We start from the raw sequence: 24323 nt of genomic DNA on the forward strand, positions 1-24323 counted from the left end.
TAGGCAGTCAGGTGTCCAGTTGTCCGACTGAAGCAGTTTAACATGAGAGGAGGTTAAACAGAGCTGTGCGATTCTCGAAAGCAAATCTACAGCTTCATTAGCTATTTTGCTATGAATACATTTTCTCTCAACTGCCAAATTCACAGAAGCTCACGAACTTCTATTTATTTCACTTTAAATCTTTAAAATTTTGACTTTTTTCCCCCCCTTTTAAAGTCAGATATCACAGACTGAAGAAACAAACAACAGATAATTGAGTTCTTTTATTAGCTTCCTCCACCAGGCACTTTAAGAGACACTTTATTTATTCTTGGCTTTTGGGAAAATTTCAGCCTACAGATTATTTGTCATTTTTCTCAATTTGGTCAATTTGTCATTATAATTAGTTTTATTCTTGGATTCGGGATCTTTTTCTTCTGAAAATTAAGAAATCTTCTCAAACATGACTTGACAGAGAGAGGGAAAGAGAAGAGAAACAAGAAAGACTTAGGCAAATGTGAAAACCTCTGTCTTATACATGAATATGACTTAGTAATTAACTTGCTTCTGCTGGGAGCGTATCAAGAGGAAGTGCTGGCTGAGTTCCAGGCAATAGGACACGCTTCCGCTGTGGACGCTGCCCTCGGCTGCCAGCAGAAATCAAGATCTAACAACCTCCATTTCACATTCGTCTTTTAGGATAGCTTTAAAAAAAGGGCAGAGCCTTAGCTTACCACTTCACCCTAATGACAAATTTCCTATGGAAAATGTTCACAGAGCTTCTCGTCATACCACCTGTCTTTCTTGACGGTAATAATGAGTAAGAATGATCGCAATTAAAGTGGTCAAGGAGGATGAATGATGAGAGACCGCAAGCAAGGCGGGCACACCACAGGCATCCGAGGACCTCACTCGCATAGCTCAGTGCCTCCCGTGTGCGTCCGTCTGGGCTTTCCTACTAACCGTCGCTCCTTCCAATGGGCTTTCCTCATTCCCAGCACATGACTACAAGGCCACGTTTTTTGGGTGGTGGGTCTATTAGGTTGCTAATCCATTAATTAATAAAAAGAAAGGGAGATCAGTCAAATGCAGAGGATGGAACGCACGTATAGAACTAATAGGTTTGTTAAGCTAACAATGAGTAACATTTCTTTTGAAATTTGGCTCACATCGTGCAGGAAAATCTTGTATGTCAATATTATATCTTCAGGTAAGAGAATAAAGGTAAAGAGGAAACGCGATTTCAGTTTAGACAAAAAAGTTCCAAGGATGCCATGACAATTGAAAACCATATAAAGACGGAAATCATGATGAAAACCCTTACGTTAGATGGATATACAGCAGCAGAGGACCTGGCTGTGGCCTTAGAATTGGGTAGGATTTCCAAAGTGAAAGAGATTGGATGGAGACCTTGGAATTTTCAAGACTCCTTCAAAAATTTATAACTTCAGTGAATGCATTAAAAAACAAAACCAAACAAAAAACTCTTCTCGAGGATGGCAAATCCTAAATCACGTCTGAGACGGGGATCATGCACTTATCCATTCAGCTACATTCAGGGATTGCCTACTTTGTACCAAGTGTTGGAAATGCAGCAAGAAACATAAGTGATTTTAATGTCATGAGAAGAAACATAATACACCCCAGGTTATTAGGTAAAGAGCCGGCACCGAAGAGAAGATGCTTGAGTTAGTCAAGAATGGTGAGTAGGAATTTTCCAGGTAGAAGGGAAGAAAGGAGAGTCATTCTAGGCACAGAGGTGAAACTAGGCACGTTTGGAAAACTGAAAACAATTCTGAATGGCTGGAACATACGGTGAGGAAGCTGGGCAGGGAGAAGACTGGACTGGAGGAACCACCGAAGGCTGTAAACGAGGAGCAAGAGGCCCATCTGAGCCTTGCGTCAGGAATGTTCTTCTCAGTCCTGCCCATTCTAATCAGACTCCGTTTCCAAATTTTAAATTTAGATCTTATTAAACGTCGATCTCTTAGACTGTTGCCCAATAGCTCTGGCCTTGACGTTATGGTTTAGCTTGTCGTTCCTAGGAGAAATACTTCTCTTTCTGCTTTGGGGATGTGTTGGATCTGGGTGCAAGAAGCTTGCCAGCCCCTGGGCTGGAGGCCGTGCCCACTCAGTAAGCATCACGCCGCCACAGTCTCAACATGAGGGGCTTTGAAACGAGGGTCCTCCCGCTGGCAGAGCGTGTCTCCCTGCTCTCATCCTGGGGTCCTGAATGTTGGGAAGGTATAAAAGAAACCGAACACTGTACAAAAGAACATTATCACGGAGATCTCGGGATGAATACGTCCTCTTGGCGCTGCCTTGAGAAACACAGATAAACAAAACCAAATGGAAACACTGAGTGGAAATGTGTTTTCTCCTGTGGAAGCAGCACATTTGGCAAACTTTTACTTAAGGAACACATATTTGGTAAATACAATGCAAACATTTCATGACGGGAACAGTGTGCATTAAACTGGCTGTATGGTGTGGGGGCTGCGGGGAGGGCGGAATGCATTTCATCGGAGGGAGGTGATGCGAAAATAGAGGGGGAACGGGGCCCCCACGGAGGTGGGGTTGGCAGGGGACACCCGGAAGGAAAGTGGGCCCGAAGGAGATCAGGGGCCTAGGGGAAGAGCTGACCGCTGGACACACGCAGAATGCAGAGGCCGTGGGAAAGGTTGCGTTTTCTGAGCTGTGGCCTTGTCTGAGGACAATTGTGTCCGCCAAGGAACATTTGGCAATGTCTGGTCACTTCGGCTGGCGGTGGGGGTGCTGTTGGCATCGGGTGCATAGAGGCCAGAGACGCTGCCACACACCTTACAACGCGCATCCAACCCCTCAACAAGGAATGACCCAGCCCCAAATGTCAGTAGCGCGGAGGCTGGGAAACCTTTGACACGTTCCAAAGCTTCTGCCCGCGCCCACCCCTGGCTGCATTGTTCTACTTTCCATGGCTGTATCTGAAGACAACTGCCAGTAGATTTAAAAAAAAAAAAAACCAAAACACTGTGATGTCTAAAAATAAAACCATTTTTATACTTCAAGGAACAGACAGAGCGATCATTTCTTCGTGACTCTCAGTGCCTGAACATTTCCGAAGGCTAGCCAGAGGAATCCTGGGATCTATATATAGCCCCGGCCTCTCAGAACCTCCCCGAACTGAGCCGAGCCCGGCCTTTCTAGGCTAAGTGCTGCAGCTGCAAAAGATGAGACCCTAACTGAGAAAAGGTTTCTATTCCCAGCAGGTAAGGGCCAGAAGCTCCCAGGAAGGGCCTCCTCCCTCCCACCCCTAGTATTTGGTTCCCATATTGCCCCCTACTCATTCCAATTTTCCTGGGCCCCAATTCTGGGCCTCGGAGCCCAGCAAGTGTCTGCACCTTTTCTTTTGGCTTAACCTGAGCCCCTCGGACTCTGATCGCAAAAATAGGCTGGAAAATGAATTTTCTAACCAGCAATTTTTCGAAAGGAAAAAGGTCCATGTGCCATTAAAGAGACTAGAGTCTAGTCCGGCTATTTCTTCAGAAAATCACCTCGTCGTAATTTTCTTGCAACAAACGTCTGTGAGGGCTGCCAGGTCGCAGCAGAAATTTGTTTAGTGACGGTCTCTGGAAGATTTAACACTTTCGGCAATGGGGATGGAGGCATCTCTCCTCCCGCCTGGTTTCCAGCTGCACAGCCGGCGGCCACGCAGGGAACAGAACACAGATGAACGCCCGGGGCCAGAGGACCCGCTTGGGGTTTTCCGTGGGTTCTGTTCCTTCCCCCTTCCCTCCGAGTCCCTTTCATCTTCATCCTCCTATCCCAGAATGCAGTGCGCTGCTGGCTTGCCTACACTGCGGGGTAATATTTTTACCTCCCTGCCTTACTTTTCCCGACCCTGTTACATAAGGAAGATCCCGGCCGCCCCAGGCAAGGAGGTGGAGGGTGGGAAGAACTCAGAATTCGTGACAGACTCCTCCTCATTTCTACCCTGCCCTGTAAGTCTCAGCACAATTGGCTGTTATGGGGACAATGGAACAGGGTCCCACGGGAGGGCAGGGCTAAGCGCCCCGCCCGTCCCCTGGTTTGACAGGTAAAGAACCAAGCTTGGGCCTGGGGTGACTCGTAGAATTGTCGCCCACTGAGTTCATGACGAGGTTGAGGCCCAGCTCTTGCTGGACTCCTGTCTCTCTGAAGAGTATGGCCGTGCATGTTTAAACCCCCGTGGGCAGTTGTCCCCTTCGTCTCACATGTGGCTGGGTTAGGGACAGCGAGCCCTTTGCACGAGCCTCCAGAATGCCATCGGGAACGGACCCACTCAAACTGAGGCCGGAATCTTTTATTGCTTTGGGCTCCGCTCAGAATTGTGCTGAAACCTCACAAAGTTGAACGTCTCCTGCCTCCGCCCCTTGGTGTGAGGGAGGAGAGGACGGGGAGGCCGGCACTCAGCGCCTCGCGCCCCCTCTCTGGGAGGCCGTGTTCACACTCTCTCAGCATGAGGAGGGGCGGGTGGGGACCGTCTGCCCTGCTGTGGGTGCTGCTTGCATTTCTGCAGCGATCTCCAAAGCCCAGAGGCCTATCCCTCCAGGTTCCCAAAGCGTTATCTTCAGATTCCTATCTGACTCTCATGATTTATATACCTTTCTGTATCTCTAATGCAGGTATCCCGTAATTTATTGTTTCTGCGTTTTAAATGAATTTGTGCTAATTCTGCTCATACTAGAGACAGAAATCCCCGTGACTCCCTTGGAAACAAACGACAATCAGCTCTGAAGAGACCGGTTCCTACGGAATTGTCTGTGGGGGGCTTAGCACCGTGTGAAAAGATGCCCAGTCTTTTAGTTTCAAACTGATAACAATAGTCCTACCACTTTTAGAGCATCACCACGTACTAGGCCCAGTTCTCAAGGCTCTATACGGTTTGATTCATTTAACTGTTTCAACACCTCTAGGAGGTAGATACTGTTATGATACTCATTTTACAGATGAGGGAACTGAGGAAACCAGCTGAGGACCACAGTTCCAGTGTCTAGTGAGTGTCAGAGAAAGGATTTGAACCCAGATTGTCTGGCCCCAAATTCCCTAATGACCACGCTCCCCTTCCTCAAGAGATGCTCCTTGAAAATGAACTTAATGGCCAAGGAAACACGCGAGGGCTATAACGGAGACTTAGGAACGACTAGCAAATCCAAGATTCTTCACTTAACCTAGGGGTTTCTCCAACGTGTTGAACTACAGACACCTTTACACGTTACACCTGCTCGCAAAGCCACGAACGTGGATTCCATGCAATATCCTTTAGAATTCGTTGCTCAGCAACAATCCCACATGCAGGAACCCTTGTGCAAATTAGTGCTAGTGAAGTTCCAGAGTCTTCCCCGGCTTGTCTCACACTAACACTGCGGAGTGAGCTATAACAACCTGCCCTCGAGACAGGTCACCGTGAACGGTCAGCAGTATGGCTTCGTTCTGCCTCTTGCTGCTGAGGAGCCCGCGACGTGCTAATTAACCTACAGCTCCCTGGGTTCACTCCACCATTTCCGCGGCAGTAGCTAGAACGGTATTAAAGGTACGCTCTATTTTCTATCAAACCAGAAAAATGGGGTGATCAGGACTCGAAAGACGACAAAAAGTGGCGTCGGTCCCTCCCTTCCCCGCATTCTCCCCAACTATGGAAATCGAGGGGAATTTTGCTTACACCCTTGTCAGACGAAGCTGTCAGACAGCGTGTCCAGGCCCCTGCCACTTCGGCAACAAACATCCAGGGCCCAGCCACACGGGATCGAAGCAGGACTGTGGGCCATGCTGACGGATGTGGCCCCTTTGAAATGTGGCTCCGAGTGTCACGCCGGGGCCAAGTGTCACACTGGGGTGCAGCCTGTGGCTATTGCCTTTTGAAAAAAAAAGCCAATTTCTATTTTCATCTGTAAATGAGAGGGACCTGTCAGCAGCAAGATTCACTCGAATATTTCAAATCACTAGTGGTGGTTACTGACAGACAGCTGCAATTCAGGAGTTTCGGGATGGCTTCTGAGCTCCAGGAGAGATGCAGTGAGGGGTACAGGACATACACGGATGCTGGTGTCAGGCAGAGCTTGGTCCGAATCCTGAACTGATCGCTTTTTATTTGTGCAACTTTGGGGAAGCTGGGTATAAACTTTCACATGTATATTGTCAAGTTATGATTTTGCAAATTTCTTTTTGGGTGCAGTTTGAGTAGAGAACAGAGCTACCTCTTCCTGCTCCCAGGACTAGAACATCCAGTCACAGTGCCAGACACAGGGCAGTGAATAAAATGCTTAGTGAACGAGTGATGTCTGTGTTTATGAGCACCCTGTCATTCCCCAGCAGCGCGATGCCAGCTTCTCTCCTTCAGTGCAGTCTGCTGCCTCTTACTGTTGACCAGGATTACACAGAGCCTGAGGCTGGAGTAGTAGAGATGAAGGCTTATAGCACACGAGTAGCCCCAAACCGGGAGCTCCCCACTGTGGTACTACATCCAGTCCCAATTTTGGAAGATAGTACCAAACTATTTTGACTTTTGCAAAACCCCTTCCTCCAATACAACTAGTATAACTCTAGAAATCAGACTGGAAGGAACTAGTTCAGACTAGAATATGAATGACTGACAGAGGCCCATGGGCTGTTTACGTCTTTAAAAAAATTGGTTACTTCTAAGGACCGTCATTTTAGCTACAGTAATAGGCCCAAGAGGGAGAGATTCGGGAGTTCGAATCACAGAAAATAGGTGACCGGGTCTCTCATTTTTTTCTGGGAAGCCAGACTGGAATTCAGTCTGAATAAATCATACCAATCAACTTCTGGTTATTCAGAAACCCAAACTTCACCTCTTAGTGCTTTATAACTTTTCTTGGGTGTCGGTAAATCTCTGAAAATCTCAAAAGGCAAATGAGGGAAAAGAAGATTCAGAAGTGTCATTTTTTGGTCACCTTTTAACTAAGAAGATAAGCACCTTTAGTTCAAATGAGGCTTCAGGATTGACTCAGGATTCAGAAGTGTGTCTTCCTTCTGCCCCAGAAAACCGAAAGCTGGCTGTCTCTTGACACCTACACTTCTACTCAAGAACAGGATTATTTTAGGACATTATGTATCTTCTACCTCTCATCCTGCAGACTCCCGGGCTTCGACAGCAATGCTTTCCTTTCTCCACCCAGGCGACGGGACTCAAGCATCATTCAGTGCAACCGGTCAAAGAGAACCACTGGGAAACACACTCAGAAAGGCAGCCGGAACGGCTTCAGCGACACACAAACGCGTTCTACACTTGAAAAGTTGAGGATCTGATAAGAACGGTGTATTTTGCTACCTTTTTCTACCCCCGTCCAAGAAGTACTGACCAGAAAAGCAGCAAGGGGCAGTGACACCTTACAACAAAGAGATAATGTCAACATCTTTTTCAGACTCTGCTTGGTCCCCACTGCCTGGTTAATAACACTTGCCTCTAAAGGTATGAGCCACCCCTCCCTCATTCCCCAAGCCCCATTCCTAGTCCTGACTAAATATTAACAACAGCCTAAAAGGGAGTCAGTCATCGCAGCATCTGGCTGTTTGGAGAGGCCCGTGGATACAGACAGCCTCCTCCAAGAAAGTAGCAGCCTGAACTTGAAAGAGAACTTTCTGGAAAGGCAAGAATGTACCCATGTATACGTTCCGTCCATGTGGTACACGCAGAGCCGTACAGTGCGCGTGTGCGTGTGTGTGCCCCTGAGCACGAGCTCGGATGTGGACAGCGGACAGAGGACGGAGGGACTGACAGCAGAGGCAGCGCAGCCACACTGGCCACTGACCACCCTCCTTCTCCGGACACCGACGGAGCTAAGCGCTGTGCCCGCTATCTCCACATCGCCAAGAAAGTGGAGAGAGGTTGAGAGCTTTACTCGAGGTCACAGGGCCTGTAAACAGCAGACTGGGAACCAAGCAGACGATAACGGGAGATGCCTAAGCCCGTGCTCTCTCCCACTGCCTTCTGGGAGCTGCACGCTGGGGCGTGGGCTCCTGCCGGGCTCTTCCCAAGGTCCAGAGGCGGCCACGCCACCGAGCTCTGCCCTCCCCCACTGTATGTGTGAAAGAGTTGGGGCTGTCACATCCTCCTAATGCTCTGGGTTCACACCTCCTGTCGGCTTCCTGCCTCCCACATCTGAGTTTTCTGAAGGACAGTGAATACGTATCAAGGCACTAGTAGGAAAATTTAGGTTGCAATGGAACTTGTCATATAACTCTTTCTTATGGGCGAGTATACCATGGCCTTTAGCATCACCCTCCCCAAACCTTTCTTAAGCGCCCTGAAGTCCTTCAGCTCCACGTTCAGTGTGGTCCAGCTCTGAATGGTCCAGTCTGAATACTTATTGAAAGAATGTGCGATGAAAGGTTCGATCAGCTGAATTTAAAAGAGGGCATGTCTTCAAGTCTCTGTAGCAGAATAACATAAGTAGCTGGTAATATAGACCGAAATATTTAATATTAAAGTCTGTGACAACCAAATCTATTCTATTGGCTTCCGAATGCACTTGAAAAATACCCCTTCCCAGTGAGTCCCCTGGACATGAGCCAGTGCTTGTCAACGAGACTCCCAAAATAGAGGTGCAGAAGTTCATCGGCATGGCTGGCACTCCCCTTTGGGGGTGACTGAGGGAATAAATAGCCTGCTGTTCCATAACATCCAAGTAGCCTGAGGAAATAATGCATCCCCACGAGGGCCTGCATTACATTCGGGGATTATGTTGCTCATTAGGTAGCATCCCTAATGTGAGAAGAACTGGTCAACCCAAAGCAGACAGCCGGTCTGCGAGCAGCCCTGAGCTTGCTCTCTCTGTATGGCAGCTGAACTAACTGCCCTGGTTTTTGAGACTCCCCGGTCCACGGGCCATCTGCTACTGGCCAGGGAGTAGTCGTGGCCTCAGATGTGTCTAGAAATTCTAACTCAGTTATTTGGGGCCCGAGGCAGTCCTGTTAATAATATCAATAGCAGACCGATGTTAGGGGAATTCAAAAGCTCTATTTTGCTTCTGAATTACAGACTCAGTGAATTTTATTCGACATGCATATACTGTAATATTTCAGGATGTGCCTTTTTAAGATGAAAAGAGTTCAAAGCCTACCTCCGTGCAGGCGCCCCGAGTTAAAGCTAAAATTTCATAACCTTTGAAGGTTCGTTTCTCTTATACTATCATTGAAATTACTTATGCATTTAATTTGCTGAGTCGCATTTAGTGGGAAGCCTCCCAAGCCACACGCCATGCTCCGTTACTCACTCTTGTGTTCCATGGGCACTGTTCTCTGCGAGAGTAAGCCATAACCGAAATACCCCCTAAGACGGAATAAAATCATCCTCTACAGAGCATGTGCAGGTGTATCATTTTTTAATGTTGTGTTTTTAGAAACACCTCACTGAATGTTTAAAAAAATAAACCTGAGTCTACGGCCATGCTACCCTGAATAAGCTTGATCCCGTCTGATCTCAGAAGCTAAGCAGGGTGGGGCCTGGTTAGTACTCGGATGGGAGACCACCTAGGAAGACCAGGTGCTGTAGGTGTAAAAAAAAATAAATAAATAAGAGATTGTAAGCTGACAAGGTCCTTGCAATCTGTGAGGTCGACCAAGGGTTGCCTCGTCTAAAAAAAAATAATAAAAACAAAAATAAAAATAAATAAAAAGATAAACCTGATTCTTTTCTCGTCTCCCAATGAGAAAGTCTATCATTTCAACCCTGTCCTATCTGCCGTTTGAGCTGTTTTCCAAGCGGGCGAGTGCAGGAAGGGGTCAGGTGTGTCCCCGGGGCGGGAAAGGCTGCTTCCTCCGCTTCTGCACACACGGCCAGGCAGACGAGTTCGATGGGCCTTTTCAGACACACTCACCTGCGAGGTGAGAACGTGGGCTCCTGTTCTTTCTCTCCATCTCCATCTCCATCTCCACCATTTAATCGGTCATGGAAAGGGGTCAGAATGGAAATGAGTTTCTGGCTTTCCTATTACACTTGATCCATTAGTATCGATTTGGTAGCTGAAGCGTTTAGTCTTAAATAATGCAGAATTTGAATAAGATGGAAACTTTGGCTACCTCACAGTATTGAGCACCATCATATAGTAAGAAAGATGAATGCAAATTTGGGAAGAAAAGTGCTTCCTTTAGAACAAGTGAGGTGGCTTTGTGGGATTCGTCCCAGAGGATCAATGTCTAGGACTAGGACTAGCTGCCTGAGCTGTAATGAGCACTATTGGTAAAGGGGCCTGCCCTGCACGAAGCTGTGGCCTTAAACATAATTCATTTATCTTCTTGAGGCCTCAGTTTCATAAGTTCCCTAATCGTAACATCGATTAGACTCCGCAGAGTTGTTGTAGAATGAAATTACAAACACATGGACAGCATCCATGGCGCATCCGACGCATAGTAGGTCCTCCAGAGATGTAACCAATGAGCACGAATCCAGAACTTGAGGTGGGTGACCTCGGACAGATGTGGAATTACCCCCACGAAAAGGGGAATGGGATTATCTGCCTCACAGAATTCTTTTAATGACTGTCTCTATGTATCAAATAGTAATTGAGCACATCTTATGTGCTATTGACTTTTGTGTATATGTGTCTCTCTTTAAGAATGTGAATGAAAATCAGAAAACTTTCTATAATATAAGGTACTGTTTCGGGTAATTAGATACTGTACATAATAGGTTACATGGGCCCAGGTGGCAAACGTGCTGAGATATAAGATGACCTGCTTTTTAGAGAACAAGCCTTGTGCATTCACTCACTCATTCATGAAATGCTGTGGGTGTGTTAAGAGGCGGGCAAGGCACTATTAGACATTTTAATAAAATATGGCCCCTGTCCACACATGACAGAGGGTTCCCATACAGTTCTTGGCTCAGCATCCTTCATGATAAGTATCAGTTTCCTTCTTTTCCTCTCTCAAGGAGAGAGCTCTGGTTAACTGGGCGACAAATGAAAATCAATTCAAGGATTGGGTGATGAGTGCTAAAAGACAGGAACGGGCCTAATACCCTTGTGTACCTTCCAGACTCATAGCTGGAGGGGAGAGCGTCTGAGGATTGAGGGGTCTATCTCTGTCTAACCGGAAATCTTGCAATGCATGGATTAAAAAACGTTGCTAATTCATACTCCACTAATTGGATGTCTTCGTGATGTAGAAAAGGGTTGACCATGCTTAGTCTAACAGAGGTAAGGGGATACTAAATGAAACAAAGCTGAAAGGTTCTATAGGGTATATGTTCTGTTGGCTGAAGAAAGAGTGGGCTGAGAAGACCCAGAGAGCAGAGACAGAGCAAAGACGAGAACCGGTCGTATTCTTTTCTCTATGTCTTAAACATCCAATGGTCTCTTGGGTATTTCTCAGATGAAGTTTTGCCATAACTCTTCAGCCTACTGAGTCAACGTGTCAGCACCTTCCTTTGCACTTCATTCATCTCTGAGTGTCCAGCACCAAGCTTGGTAGCTACAGTGAGAAACCTCCGGCCAACACAAGCCCTTGGAGGAAAGATCCAGCACTAGGGCCATGGCACGAGGGCAATGCTCTCCTGCCTGGGAGGGCTCCGTCTCTGTGGCAAAAGGGCACTTCCGCGCGACTCTTCCAGACACGTGAAAAACTTAGAGAGGTCTGAGGTCTCCAACTGCTGGGCAGAGAGGGCGGGGGGCTGGAGACAGAATGGAGGGGCAGGTGAGAGTCCCAGCCAGGCCAGCCACCACACGGTCTCAGGTCTGCGATTTTTACCCTGTGTTTAGAAGGGGAGGAATTCATCTTAGAGGACCGAGGAGCAGAACGTCAAGGTTGACTCCTGCCCTTTGAGTGAGAACAGTTCTGCTTCTGCTTTTGTCTCTATTATTTTTATTTATTTATTCATTTTTATTAAATTTATTGGGGTGACATTGGTTAATAAAATTATGTAGGTTTCGAGTGTACGATGCTACAACACATCATCTGTATATCGCACCGTGTGTTCACCACCCAAAGTTGAGTCTCCTGTCACCATGTATTTGACGTCTTTATTATCACTATTTATTGAGCTTCCTCTTAACTTTTTTTTTTTCTTTAATAGGAAACAGTTTGGCTGTGGAAATGTTTGAAATTTGCTGATCTAGTTCTCCTGGCAGGATCCCAGGGGCTCTGGGTAGGTATGGGCGCTGGAGGGAGCCCTGTGGGCGTCAAGCCAAGGGGCTGAGTTGAGGGTAGGTCTCACTCCTAGAGGAAATCTGAGCACCAGGAAGAGAGAGTAAGGGTTTATAGAGACTGGGCCAACCTGGCAAGGGGCAGGGATGTGGAGAACTGGGAACAACTCAGAGGCAAGTCACATTCCTGGGATCCACGAACCAGGCCTATTGTGTGTAAATTTAATTCAGCCCTTCCCCTAAGCAAGACGGGGGAGAGGGAGGGGCGCCCCAAGGCTGCTGAAACATTGGCTCAGGACTGAGGAGTGAGCGACATTTGCCTTTGCTTTGTAAACACAGCATGGGGGGAGGATACCCCCTTGACAGCATCCACAGCATCTCCTCCTCCCTGCACACACTGGGAAACCAACCTCGTGGGAGTGCCCTCCAAGGACAAAAAGAAGCTCCAGGCATGGCTAGGTAAGGCTAAGGGCTGTTTACTTTGGGGCATTATAAAAGTTAATGACATTGTGATTGTTTCTGCTTTGGATGCAAGTAAACGAAATGATTGAAATGGAAATGAAAACGTGCTTTTGAGGATTAGGAGATGAAAAAAGAAACAATTAGCGTAAAGGTTACTAATGGGCAAAATAATTTTTTTCCTCCTTGACAATACAGATGCTCCTAAGAGGTAACATTCTTGAAACAGTTTTGGATTTTCCAATGCTCCCCTGGAACATTAGAGCCAAAGGCCAGAAAAATTATACAGGAAATTTGTAGAGATAGTTCAACCAAGGTTTCGAGCCAAAGACGCACACTGTCCCCAAGGTCTGAGCAGCGGACACTCGCTCCTCATTTCTCATCACTTGAGTGAGATGCCAGGCGAGCAGGAAGGCAGAGATTTCCTGTGACTGCTCAACCATAACAAACACCACCATGGTCTCCACCAGCATGTTCCCCCTGAGAGCTTATTCAGGTGTTGTCTTGTCTCATCTGAAACGGTCCCCAAGGCGGTCTCGTTGCAAAGTTAGAAGGAGCATCTCCCTCTCTCCCTCCCTCCCCTCCTCTAGGTGTTAGTGTCCTTACCAGTGAGAGCCAGCCTATCCGATGTCTTGATCAGAGTGCATGAAAGCATGACAGGGAAGCTAACGAGTCGGTGGTTCTGTTGAGGCCGTCTGTCCAGGTGGAGAATCTGTCCTTCCAGCACTGGCTCTCCCAGAATTCCCTCTCAACCCTCGATGCCTCGACGGCAGTTGTCACTCACAGAGGCACACCACGTTATGAGGCTCTTGGAGCTCTTCTGACAAGGTGCATGGTCAGGTGTGTAGAGACCAAGTTTCTAAGAAGCCGAGACTGCGTAACGACTCCAGAAAGCGTGGGAAGCGCTTAGCCACGGCAGAAGGGATTGGTGGTAGCGTGACAGATGAGAAAGTCAGAGACACTGGATGCCAAACATTAGCCTCACATTCACAAGCTGCGTGATTTTGGAAAGAAGTGATTAATTTCCCTGTATCTTAGTTATTTCAAATGTACACTGGGCCTGCTGTGTTGGTGGTGGATGTTGTCAGTGGCTTATATAATGATTGCCTCCTTCTCTATTCTAGGAGAACCCTAATTTTATTCAGGTATCCATCTATCCTCTGGGTAGTCCTTGAGCCCGAGTGAATGCCACCGCCCCAGATGCAGACCTGATTGGTCTGAATATACCCTTCACCCTTCTGACAATATTTGGTTCAGAATTGGGCGTATACTCGAATACAAGCAGAGGGCTGTCTGGGTGCTTCTGTGAATGTTCTTGCTCCTTTTGGGATCATGTCTCAAAGCGACCCCTCTTTCTCCCACCGGATGTTGTGGTGTGCAATGCTCAGCACTAAAGCTGCTACACGGAGGAAGGAGAGCCCAGGGCATCATGGGGGAAACAGAGCTGCAGCCCCTGGATCAAGCCAGCCCTGAAGTCTCCATTATTTCTAGCTTCCGGTTATACGAGCCAATCACTGTTTCTTCTTGTTAAAGGTAACTAACAGTTGCATGTTTTCTGTTACTCGCAAATTAAACTATATAAAATAATAGAGATACCTATTAGAATTTTGGGGAAGATAAATAAAAAGTCAAAGTGGTGTGCTGTGCTCAGCACAGGACTAAGTACAGAGCGAGCACTCAAAACATGATCGTTCCTTCCACCGCGGCATCTTTTCTTGGCGAACACGGCCTTGCCTCAATTAAGGGATTCTCCCAGGGGATCAATTTCCGTTTCATTCAAGCACAAGGACATTTCTGCCATTATGAATGTTGAGAGGCTTTGTTTTATTCACTGGCAGTTTCTAAGAATCGAGGGTGCTGGAGGCCGGGAGAACTATATCCAGAAAATCCTTAGTGCCTGCTGGGGGCTGAATTGTGGTTCTCCCTCAAAATAGGTTGAAGTCCTAATGCCGGCACCTCAGATGGGACCTTACTTGGAAATAAGGTCGCTGCAGATGTAATTAGTTAGGATGAGGTCATACTGCAGTAGGGTGAGCCCCTAATCCAATATAGCTGGGTTTCTTACGAGAAGATGGCACTGTGAAGACACAGACACACAGGGAGCACGTCATGTGATGACAAAGGCAGAGACTGGAGTTATGTAGCTGCAAGTCAGGGATGCCAACGATCGCCACAGAACACCAGAAGCTAGAGAGAAAAAAGGAAGGATTCCGCTATAGGCTTCAGAGGGAGGCTGTCCCTGTCGACACCTGGATTTTGGACTTCTAGGCTCCATAGCTGTGAGATAATAAATGTCTGCTCTTTTAAGCCACCTGGTCGGTGGTGCTTTGTTGTGGCGGCTCTAGGAAATGAACACAGCGCCTATTCAGAAACACTTAATGGGGAGGGCGGAAAAAAAAACAGGGAGAAACCAGGCATCTTAAATCACTAGTCTTTGCAAAAGAATTAGAAATGTTATCAGGTGTCCTCTATCGATGGTAATTTATGCTAGGCTGCTTGAAGTCTAAAATTTCCTTTCTGAAAGCACCCCAACACCCCTTATCTAAAGATACAATCATTCTCTGTCTTTTCTTAAGAAATGAAATTAAATGCAGCAGCCAGTTATATAAAACAGATAAAGGGGCAGTTCCTATAGTTGAAGGAAGCTGGGGAGAGACCAGCTGCCAGCAATCTCTAATGGCCCTTGAACCCCTGCCCCCACCCCATGGGACCTCCAAGCTTCTCCAGCACTCAGGCTTAGAAACACAGTTCTCAGAGATGCAAATAATGGGAGTTTACGGTCACATTCAGGAGTACACCAGTTCTCCTAAGTGATCGCTGCATAACTGACTTGCTAGGTTAAGAAATGTTCTTGCCTCTTCTGTAAAATACAGGGACTGGTGCCCAAGCGACACTCCAAGCTGACAATCTAGCTGCCAACATCCCCTGGGCTTCTGCCTACACCAGATGAGATGTGAGACTTTGGGGTCTGTTTCTAAACCTCTTCTGCCTGTTATACTGGTCACTGTAATTATGCAATTTGGTTGCATATTATAGACATTGATACAATGTGGGTGTGTGGAGAAAATGCTCTAAGTTGCATGCTTTGGAAGATTGGATAAGAAAAAAAGTTAAGACGAAATCAAACCCACTGTCGAACCAGGTGTGGGTGTGTCAACCGCAGAAGACTGGAAGATTCGATCGCATCCTAAATGCCTTCGAGAGCTCATTCCACTTTAAGTAAACTGAAGATGGGAACCGCAGACGTCTTTTAGGCACGAATGCTCATTAACACTCCAGTCAGCAAACCCAGGAAGTGCTTTGGCCTCACATGCAAAAATGTGGTGAATGACTATGCATTTATATGTTTTAAGTTAAAATAAAATATTTAAGATGCACATATATCATGTTATGATTAAGCATAACCATTTTCATGGTCTTTTTCTATTAACAATTCTGCTGCCAGCTCCAGTTGCATGGGGTAAGAGGGCCCTTATTCAGTTGCTTCATTTTGGATGCCATGTTCTTGGGCAGGCAAACGCTTTTTTTGTTTTACCTTAGTTGTCATCAATGGCCACCTAGAACATAAGCTCCATGAGGGAGGGAAAGTTTGTCTGCTTCGTTCAGTGACAGTCATTCTTTAAAAAGTCTATTGATTCAAAACACTAGATATTTTTAATTTAAAAAAAGGAACGTGGCTTTACCTGAAAAAAATTTAAAGCTATTTAAAAAAATGGAAAATGACCCATACATCATCTCCTGTGGATATAATTATATATTTGGCACAAGTCTCAGAAAGGGCTTTGTTGATTTCCTGGCCATGTCTTATCTCGGTCAAAGACTCAGCCACTTATCAGAGACAGAGGTCTGAGACCTGCTCCAAGATTTAACCCAATGGAGCAGGAGCCCAAATACCCTTAGAATGGCTCTACTCGCAGGTTCTGCATGTTTTACCTTTTTCAAATAAAAGTCTATGGAGTATAAATCCACTCTGACTTTGATTCCATTCACTTACTGAGAACTGCGTTTTCTGACCATTTTCGGAGATGAAGGCACAAATAAAACACATCAGTGATAGTGCAGTGGTTCTGGACTGTGCTACATGCAGACAAGAGTCTCCATCCCCATTTAGATTGCAGGTAAACCCTTTCCCTGGGGAGCTGCACCCACTCTAAGAGAGACAGGCCAAGAAAGCGAGAGAAAAAGTGCCAGGCCATCCTCCTGCTTTTAGCTGGGGAGACTGAGAGCCAGCGGGCCCAGACGGCTGGCCCACAGCATGCACGGAATGGCATCTCATCCAGAATGAGCACTCAAACCTCCTGGAGCATTCTTCACCATCCCGTAGGCCCCCAGCAAAAGCAAACCAGGAAAAAGGATCGAAATGGTGTGAATGAGTTCATAGTGCCACCCACTTCTTACAGTGACACGTGCCCAATAAATACTGGTGTGACTTCCTGACTGGCGATAGGCTGGAAATCGTCAGGTGTAGAAATCATGAAGGCTTTGTTCATGAGAAGAACCTGGAGTGGCATATGGAGCTGGCATCCTCCTAACCCACGAGCAGCTGGGTAAGTGGAGAGCAAACAGACAACCATTTCCCAGCTCTGAGGCTGTTCTCTCTGGAGGGACTTCCTCAAGGGGAACACTGCAGAAACTGGCAACTGACTCAACCTTCACAAGGGCTTGTGGTCACGGCAGGGCAAAGGTGGTGAAAGCGACCTCCGGTAGAACAGGCCGGGGAGAGCCTTGCATACCCGAAATGCAGGAGAAAAAGCAATTGGCTGGTGGCCTGCAAGTCTTTCATTTCTTGGGGTGATGATCTTTACAGTGAGACTTCAGGAGGGTGGGGAACCACAAAAGTACCTCTGAGGCTGTTTTGTTGGATTCTGAGCTTTTGTCTACTCTTTAGCCCCTGAGAAAGTGATGCTTAGTGACCAGCAGCACGGGCTTGGGTAAGAGACACCCATACTTTGGAATATTAGTTCTGATACTGGGCAAGTTATTTATAATTTTTTTAAAGCCTCAGTTTCTTTATTTGTAAACTGAGGGGAAAGATATCTACTTCAGAGTTTCGTTGTAAATATTAAATAAAATAATTAATGCAAAGTGTTTAGCACATAGTTATTCAATAATATTAACTAATTAATAAGAACCAGTTAATTATAACAACAGTAGAGTAAATACTTAATCTTAGAGAAATATGAGAAACTCTCACCAAGTCAATCGTCCAAGCGTCCAGCACGTGTAAGCTCCGTGCTAGGCATTGTGAGGCTCCGAGAGGCCCTCTACGAGAAGAGCTTCTTTACCAGCAAGGGAGATAGGCCATGTGCACGATTAGCTCTTGTGTGGGTTGGTAAATTATAAATGCACAAGAGAGACACAGGTCAAGTGTGATAAGAGGTTAGGAGAAAGACAATTTCTAGCTGGGAAATTTAGAGCAGCTTCATGAAGGAGGTGACACTGGCTCTCAGCGATGTGTTTTATGAAATATCCCCAGCCATTGTAAACTAAATTCCAAGTTAGTTTCTAATTATATAGTCTTTTCTTGGGATAAATCTCATTACTCTTATCTATATTGCTTCTAGGAAAAACAAATTGATTTCTGGAACATCAGCTCAACAGAGACCATGGAGGGAAAAAAGCCTACTGTTCCAGTTACCTTCCCATAATATATGGCATATTCAGAAGTCATGTGTTTGTGCTCTGTCTTTGGTATTTGGCCTGACCTATGACCCCATGCCTTTCTGCTAGCACAGGGGTAAAGAGACAAGGTGGTCCCTTTAGAATTCCTTGAATGGCACTTTTCAGAGTGTGCTGGGGGTTTCATTAGTCTCATGATATGCTGGGTGGGGTAGCGGAAAGAAAAAATGGAAGAAGAAGGGAAGAATTCTGCGATGTAAAGTTTTGAGACCATTAATTGCTCACATCCGCTTCCTGGAGGTTCACTACACACATTGGTGTGTATATAGTAACATCTATATACATAGATGTTAAATCTACTCAACTTATTACACTTAGGCTATCACAAACATATTTTGTCATGTAAGACATTTTGTCTCCTAACACAGTACCTACTAATTTTCCAGTTTACCTTGGAAATTGTTGCCCTGAGCAATTTGCACAGCACTGTCAAGGAGTCATCAGAATAGCACGCTAAACCCAAACCCACTCAGGCAATCTGGAAACCTAGGAAGGAAGGGCTGTGGTTTCCGCTCTGGGACCCGTCCTGGGCAGATGCTCAAACACACACTCCTAAAGGATTCGACTCATCTTCTCCATTTGGAAGACAGTGCGTTCATTGTACGAAGCGCCCTTACACGGCCTCTCACAACACCCTGTGAGGGGGACCTTATTCCTCTCCTTTTCACAGATGAGCGAACGAGCTCAGAGAGGTGAAGCAACATGCTAAGACCGCAGAGCTGGGAGGTGTCAGGACTTCGATACCGTTTCCCACCCCTTCCTGCTCACTCCATTTCAGTTCCCGTGGATTCAGGATAGTGCTGGAAAGCTAGCATCACCTTAGCTTAGTATTGGGTGATTCTAAGGAGCAAGAGTTTTGGGGGCAGAGGTAAACAGTAACCTGTAATTTACCTAAAAGCCAATAGATTATATAGTCATCATCTCATCAATAGAAATTTAGAGACAGATTTTTGTTAAGATGTGACAGCCCAAAGCACTCCCTTGTTAGACCAGGTCTCTACACACTAGTCACAACCTGGTAGACACTGGCCAAAGGATGGCAGAGGTCTCTGAGCTGCACCCAACCTTGACCCGCTAAGTAGCCCCCTCCTCTCATAGCTAGAAAGTTTTTCCTCTTCTACCAGGAAGTGCAGCTGCATGTTACTTCTAAGACCCCCCTAGCGACATCTGGAAAAAACAAAATGATTTTGTCAAAGCATCAGTCAACAACTCTTGAAATAGAAACATGAAGTAATTACAAGTGACAGTCCTCGAACTGTGCTAAGACTCAAAAGCCGCATTTTCTTGGTCTCAGGAGACAGGCTGGTGCCACCTCTCTCTGAGGAAGCTTACTACATGGAGTGAGGATTTCAGGACGGATAGGACATTTTCTTTGTTGTAGACAACAGATGGTTTTTGTTACATGAAAACTGTAGATTTGCACCGTGAAGGCGCAGATCTGGATAAACGACATGATTTATTCCTCTTAAAGGAAGTGCTTATTTTGATGGTGGGGTCGCTATATTTTGCTTGAAGGAATTATAGCATGAGGTCATACATGGCATTGCATGCTAATTAGGAGATTCGCCACCCCAGCCGGGGAATTCTTTAGGCTCTCTGAATAAATCTACACGCATGATGAACGCTCGCCGAAGAAAGAAACACGCAGTGGAGCAAGCCCGGGAGGCATTACACCAATAAGATGCTCCGGAAGGAAAGGCAAAGATGGCCAAGCAGCCAGAAGACGACAGGCGGCTGTCACAACACGCCACTGAGAGCTTCCGGAGTTCTCTTGCAGTGAAAATCATGATGCCCAGTCAACGTCAGACTGCAGCCGCAGCAGCAGGGCCACTGCACTGTGACAAAGACGGCAGCCACCCGGGAATCTGGGTGCCCACCTCAGAGGAGCTCTCTGGGCGTGCTATCCCCGCATCCCCTTTGAGCTCCCGCTTCCTCATCCGTACAACAGGGATGCCACGGACCGCCCGGTTAGCGTGCGCATGAAACAAACTCAGCCAGGGCCTTCCGTTGTACACGTTCACGATCCAGTGTTCAGTTCGTTCATGTCGTTCTGAGATTGTCGACATAGTTTTTCTTTAATTCTTAAAAAAAAAATTCCAAGTCACGTTGGTGTTCCCTTTCTCACATTCTTTGTTAAGTTCACCTTCAAGTGAGATACCACACTGGCCCTATCACGAGGCTCATCACCTACCCTTGTCTGTAATCTCCCTGTTAGTTCCGGATCCTCTCTCACGAAACGATCTTGGTCCGATTGCTTGTGTCATCAAATTTCATTAACTGACATTGCAGATGTGGCTGGAGTTTTGGGGGACGAAGGCAGTCCTAATCCTATCTCTATCCGCAGCATCTGGCGTAAGAGCTGATGTACAATCACTATATGAGAGAGTTTGAATGAATGAATGAATGAACGAACCAACGAATGGAGTATATATCGACATCTTGAATAAGTATATTTTATTGCCTCTAAACAGTTGACTCACCCCTTACAGGGTAAGCCTGCGTATCACTTTGGTTTTTAAAACTGTTGGAACTCTTTATTTCCACTTAAAGAACATGTTTTCATAACAACAAAAAAGAAACAAAACCTTAACTCCAGCTCTGCATAACAAAACCTACCCTGTCTCTTTCTCTCCAGGGGCCTCGGAAGGTCTTTTTCATGGCTTTGTTGGACGCTGGCGCGGGTCCCCTCTTAGTGAGACCATCTGTACTAGACAATAGCTGTGCAGTCTTTTAAGAAGATGACCGGTTTCACAAATCATAAATTGATCGAGAAGTTTAGAAAAGCACAGGGCGACTGAGAGAGGGAGATGGAGGAAGAGAGCATGCTGGGCAGGGCGTCCCTCCTCGGGCCACCTGTCACAAGCATGCAGCGAACACTTCAGATACCACGCTGTTCTATGCACTTTACACATATTAATTATTTCTTCCTCACAGCGACTGCCCCATTTTAAAAATAAGGACACTTACGCACAGGAAGTTTAGGACGCTTCGCCACAGATCGCTCAGCTAGTGAATGGCAGAGCAGGGACGTGACTCTGGCTACGTGGCTCGAGAGTTGCTGCTTGTGACAGCGACATTATATGGCCTCTTGGATGCCACAATCCTGGGAATTCAATTATTATTATCTACGTTTTTAAAATGATGAAGCCGAGATTCAAAGAGACCCAAAAACTAGTCCCCCAGGTCACATGAAGGAATGCACGATTCGAAGCGAAGTCCGTCTGATCACAGAGCTCAGACACTTGCCACTGAACCACTGGGGCCTCCTGCGTGACGCTTTCTATCCTTCTTACAGTTTTAGTGGACGATGACTCATCATTTCCTAGGCTGAGCATCTTGCTCAGCTCTACCATTGAATATCAAGCTGTAGTTTTACCCATGAAGAATTTTTCTGATCTTTTCTCCAATATGGAAATTAGAGTCCCTGATAACCAGAGCTCATCGAGTCACCTGCTGGATGCCAAGCACTGTAGAGAGGGCTGGGGAGGCAGAAGGCGCTGGACACGCCCCAGACTGTGAGGCGTTCGCAGCCCTCATTGCAAACACAGGCCTTCAGGCATGGCAACGAGGCTTGGAGAAAAAAGCCCGAAGCCCCAAGCCCTAAGAATTTAGAACTCCTTCTGAATGTGGAGTTATAACGAGAAGGCAAACCCACAGGAAAAGCAAAGAGGACAGTGCTAAGGGTGACTAGTTGCCTAGCAGCAGGAACAAAAGTCCCATATTCACTTCGTGAACACAGAGCACAGCAAACATATGTGCTGCACTTTATAATGATTGCTGGCTTGAGTGAGCTTTGCTCTCCTCTCTTGGGACAAGGCAAAAGAAAAAAACCACAGATGTCTCCGCTTTGGGGGTCACCGTTACTTCATTATTCACATGGCATTTTCTACTGCAGTTCTCCACAATATTTTTCCTCCTAATTTTCTATTACGAATTGTCTGATTGAATAGTCTGTTTTTATCATTCGTTTTCTCAAAGACTTTGTAGAACAACAACAATACATTTTTTTATTACTATTGATATTATAGATACCTTCTAGAATCATTTGATTTACCTTACGTGATTTATGCCTTGTCTACTTCCAGAAGAGGGTGAAGGGGTTTACAATAAAATGCACTAAACAAACGAGCCCCCAGAAACAGGAGAAGCAGAAAATAAACATTAGGGATGGAGGGGAGTACCGGCACACCCCCGCGCCAGAGCCCAGCTCCAAGATGGAGCATCTCACTTAGCTCCCTGAGCATCCCTGGAATGACTAGGTCGAACGCCATTGCTTCATCAGTGTTATTCCAGCTGTGGGCTCTTAGCCCAACATTTGAGAAATAAGAATGCCTGCGCTTTTTTCCAGTGGTGGCTCGCTACATTTCCATTGGCCCACTGGATGGAGTGAGAGGCCACTGGGCAAATTTCCTCAGCAAGAAATCTGCTGATGAGGATGGCTCCCCATCCCGATTGCTCCCCTTCCAGTCAGCATCCATCGCGTGCCCACATATCGCAGCCCCACGTCTGCCCAGGGCCCTTGAAAGTGATATTTAGCAGAGTTGCCACGTGGGACACAGTCCAGAGAGACTAGGTGTCTCGTGTCACCTGGTTTTCTTTTCAATATGATCGACTTCAGTTACTAGGGCTGACCAATCTCCATATCAGACAAATTCCCACACTGTCTGCAAAATCTGAAGAAGTGACAATTTTAAGAAACCCCTTTGGAATTCTGGAATGAAAGGCACCGGAGGCAGTTTATCGAAGTGCCTATCTCCACCTGTCCCCACCTCTGCCTGCCAAAGGAGGATGAGATGGGGACAGGCTGTAGGCACAGGAGAGGCAGCCTGAGCTTGCAACAAGAACAGCAAAGCTGACAGCTGTGCTTTTCTGCACCGAGCACCCTGGGAAAATCAACGCTTGGGCACCGCCCTGCTGCCATCTGTGGAGTTTCTACAGCAGACGGGTTATTAATAGAAACTTGTTTGTGCAAAGCCAATATTTACCTGTCGGGGCTGTCAAAATTTACGATTCATCTGTGCCATTAGCCTGCCGTTTCCCCGTCAATAATGGAAATTTCCGTTGCCGGCAAGAGAGGCTTGGGGTGACTATGAGGGCTACCCTCCCTCCCAGCTGGGGGGAAGAATGAGCGATATTAATGGTTACAGCGTAAGTGTCTGTGTTGTCCAAGCGGCCGCTGGACCCTCCCGCCAGGCTGTGAAGATAAAGCGTCGTCAGGATGAAAAAATGGCATTCTCTCAATCACCTCTTTGTGGTCGAAGCTTCAAAGCCACCCCTGGCTAAAACCAGATGGCATTTTTCTGCAACAACCCAGTGTGTGTGTGTGTGTGTGTGTGTGTGTGTTTTGCACCATGCCGTCCAAAGGAAGACTGGTATTTGTAGTAAAGATGGGGGTGGGTGGTTTTCCACAAAAACGCACACCTTCCTTCTGAAACCATCAAGCCCACCTATTTTTCCCTGAAGGCAGCCATGTCTTCTACCTCCACGCCTCCTCCTTGGCGTCTTTTATGAGTTCCTCCCTCCCGCGTGCCCCTTCGATGCGGGCACACAGTCCTGGGCTCTCTTTCTCTTCTCACTCTCTACCTTTCCCCTCGGTGAGCTCATCTATTCAAACGACTTACAAGTGTGTCTCGCGCGCGTGACGCTAATCTTGTATCTCCAACCCATCTCATTCACCTTTGCTCATCAGACCCCTTAGCTTTGCCTAAGACATGACTTCCATTGGGATGTACTCAAAACACTTCCCTTCTGGCTCAGAAACCAAGATCATCCTTTCCCCAAATCTTGATTTGCTCCTTCTCTATCTCAGCTGCAAGTTCCAATATCCACCAAGAAATCATCCTCGATCTCTCATTCTACAGCTTGCTCTCAATTATGCCCAACTAACCACTGAAATCTGCTAATTCCACATCCTAAACACCTGCTGGCCCCATCCCCGATTTGGGCCGCTGTCTTCATTCAGGCCTGTATCACCTCTTGCCTGGATTGGGCAACTGTCCCCTGAACTGGTTTCTCCTCCAGTCATCTTGGATGTTTCGATCCAGAGAGCTGTCTTCCTAAGGGACAAATCTGATCACATCTCTC

The 24323-nt window shown here is 46.7% G+C and overlaps 1 protein-coding gene and 1 non-coding gene across 4 annotated transcripts in view; one reads left to right on the plus strand and one right to left on the minus strand.

Annotated features, from left to right (window-relative positions):
• The window catches only part of ELMO1 (engulfment and cell motility 1), a 455772-nt gene that overhangs the window by 61212 nt on the left and 370237 nt on the right, over positions 1-24323 (minus strand). The window lies entirely within an intron of this gene.
• Positions 9396-9514, plus strand: LOC120602572 (5S ribosomal RNA). The gene has a single exon (XR_005652795.1). It is a non-coding gene; the product is annotated as a 5S ribosomal RNA (ribosomal RNA).

The sequence above is a fragment of the Pteropus medius genome, unplaced genomic scaffold (assembly GCF_902729225.1).
Source record: "Pteropus medius unplaced genomic scaffold, Ma_sr-lr_union100, whole genome shotgun sequence".
NCBI classification, from domain to species: Eukaryota; Metazoa; Chordata; class Mammalia; order Chiroptera; family Pteropodidae; genus Pteropus; species Pteropus medius.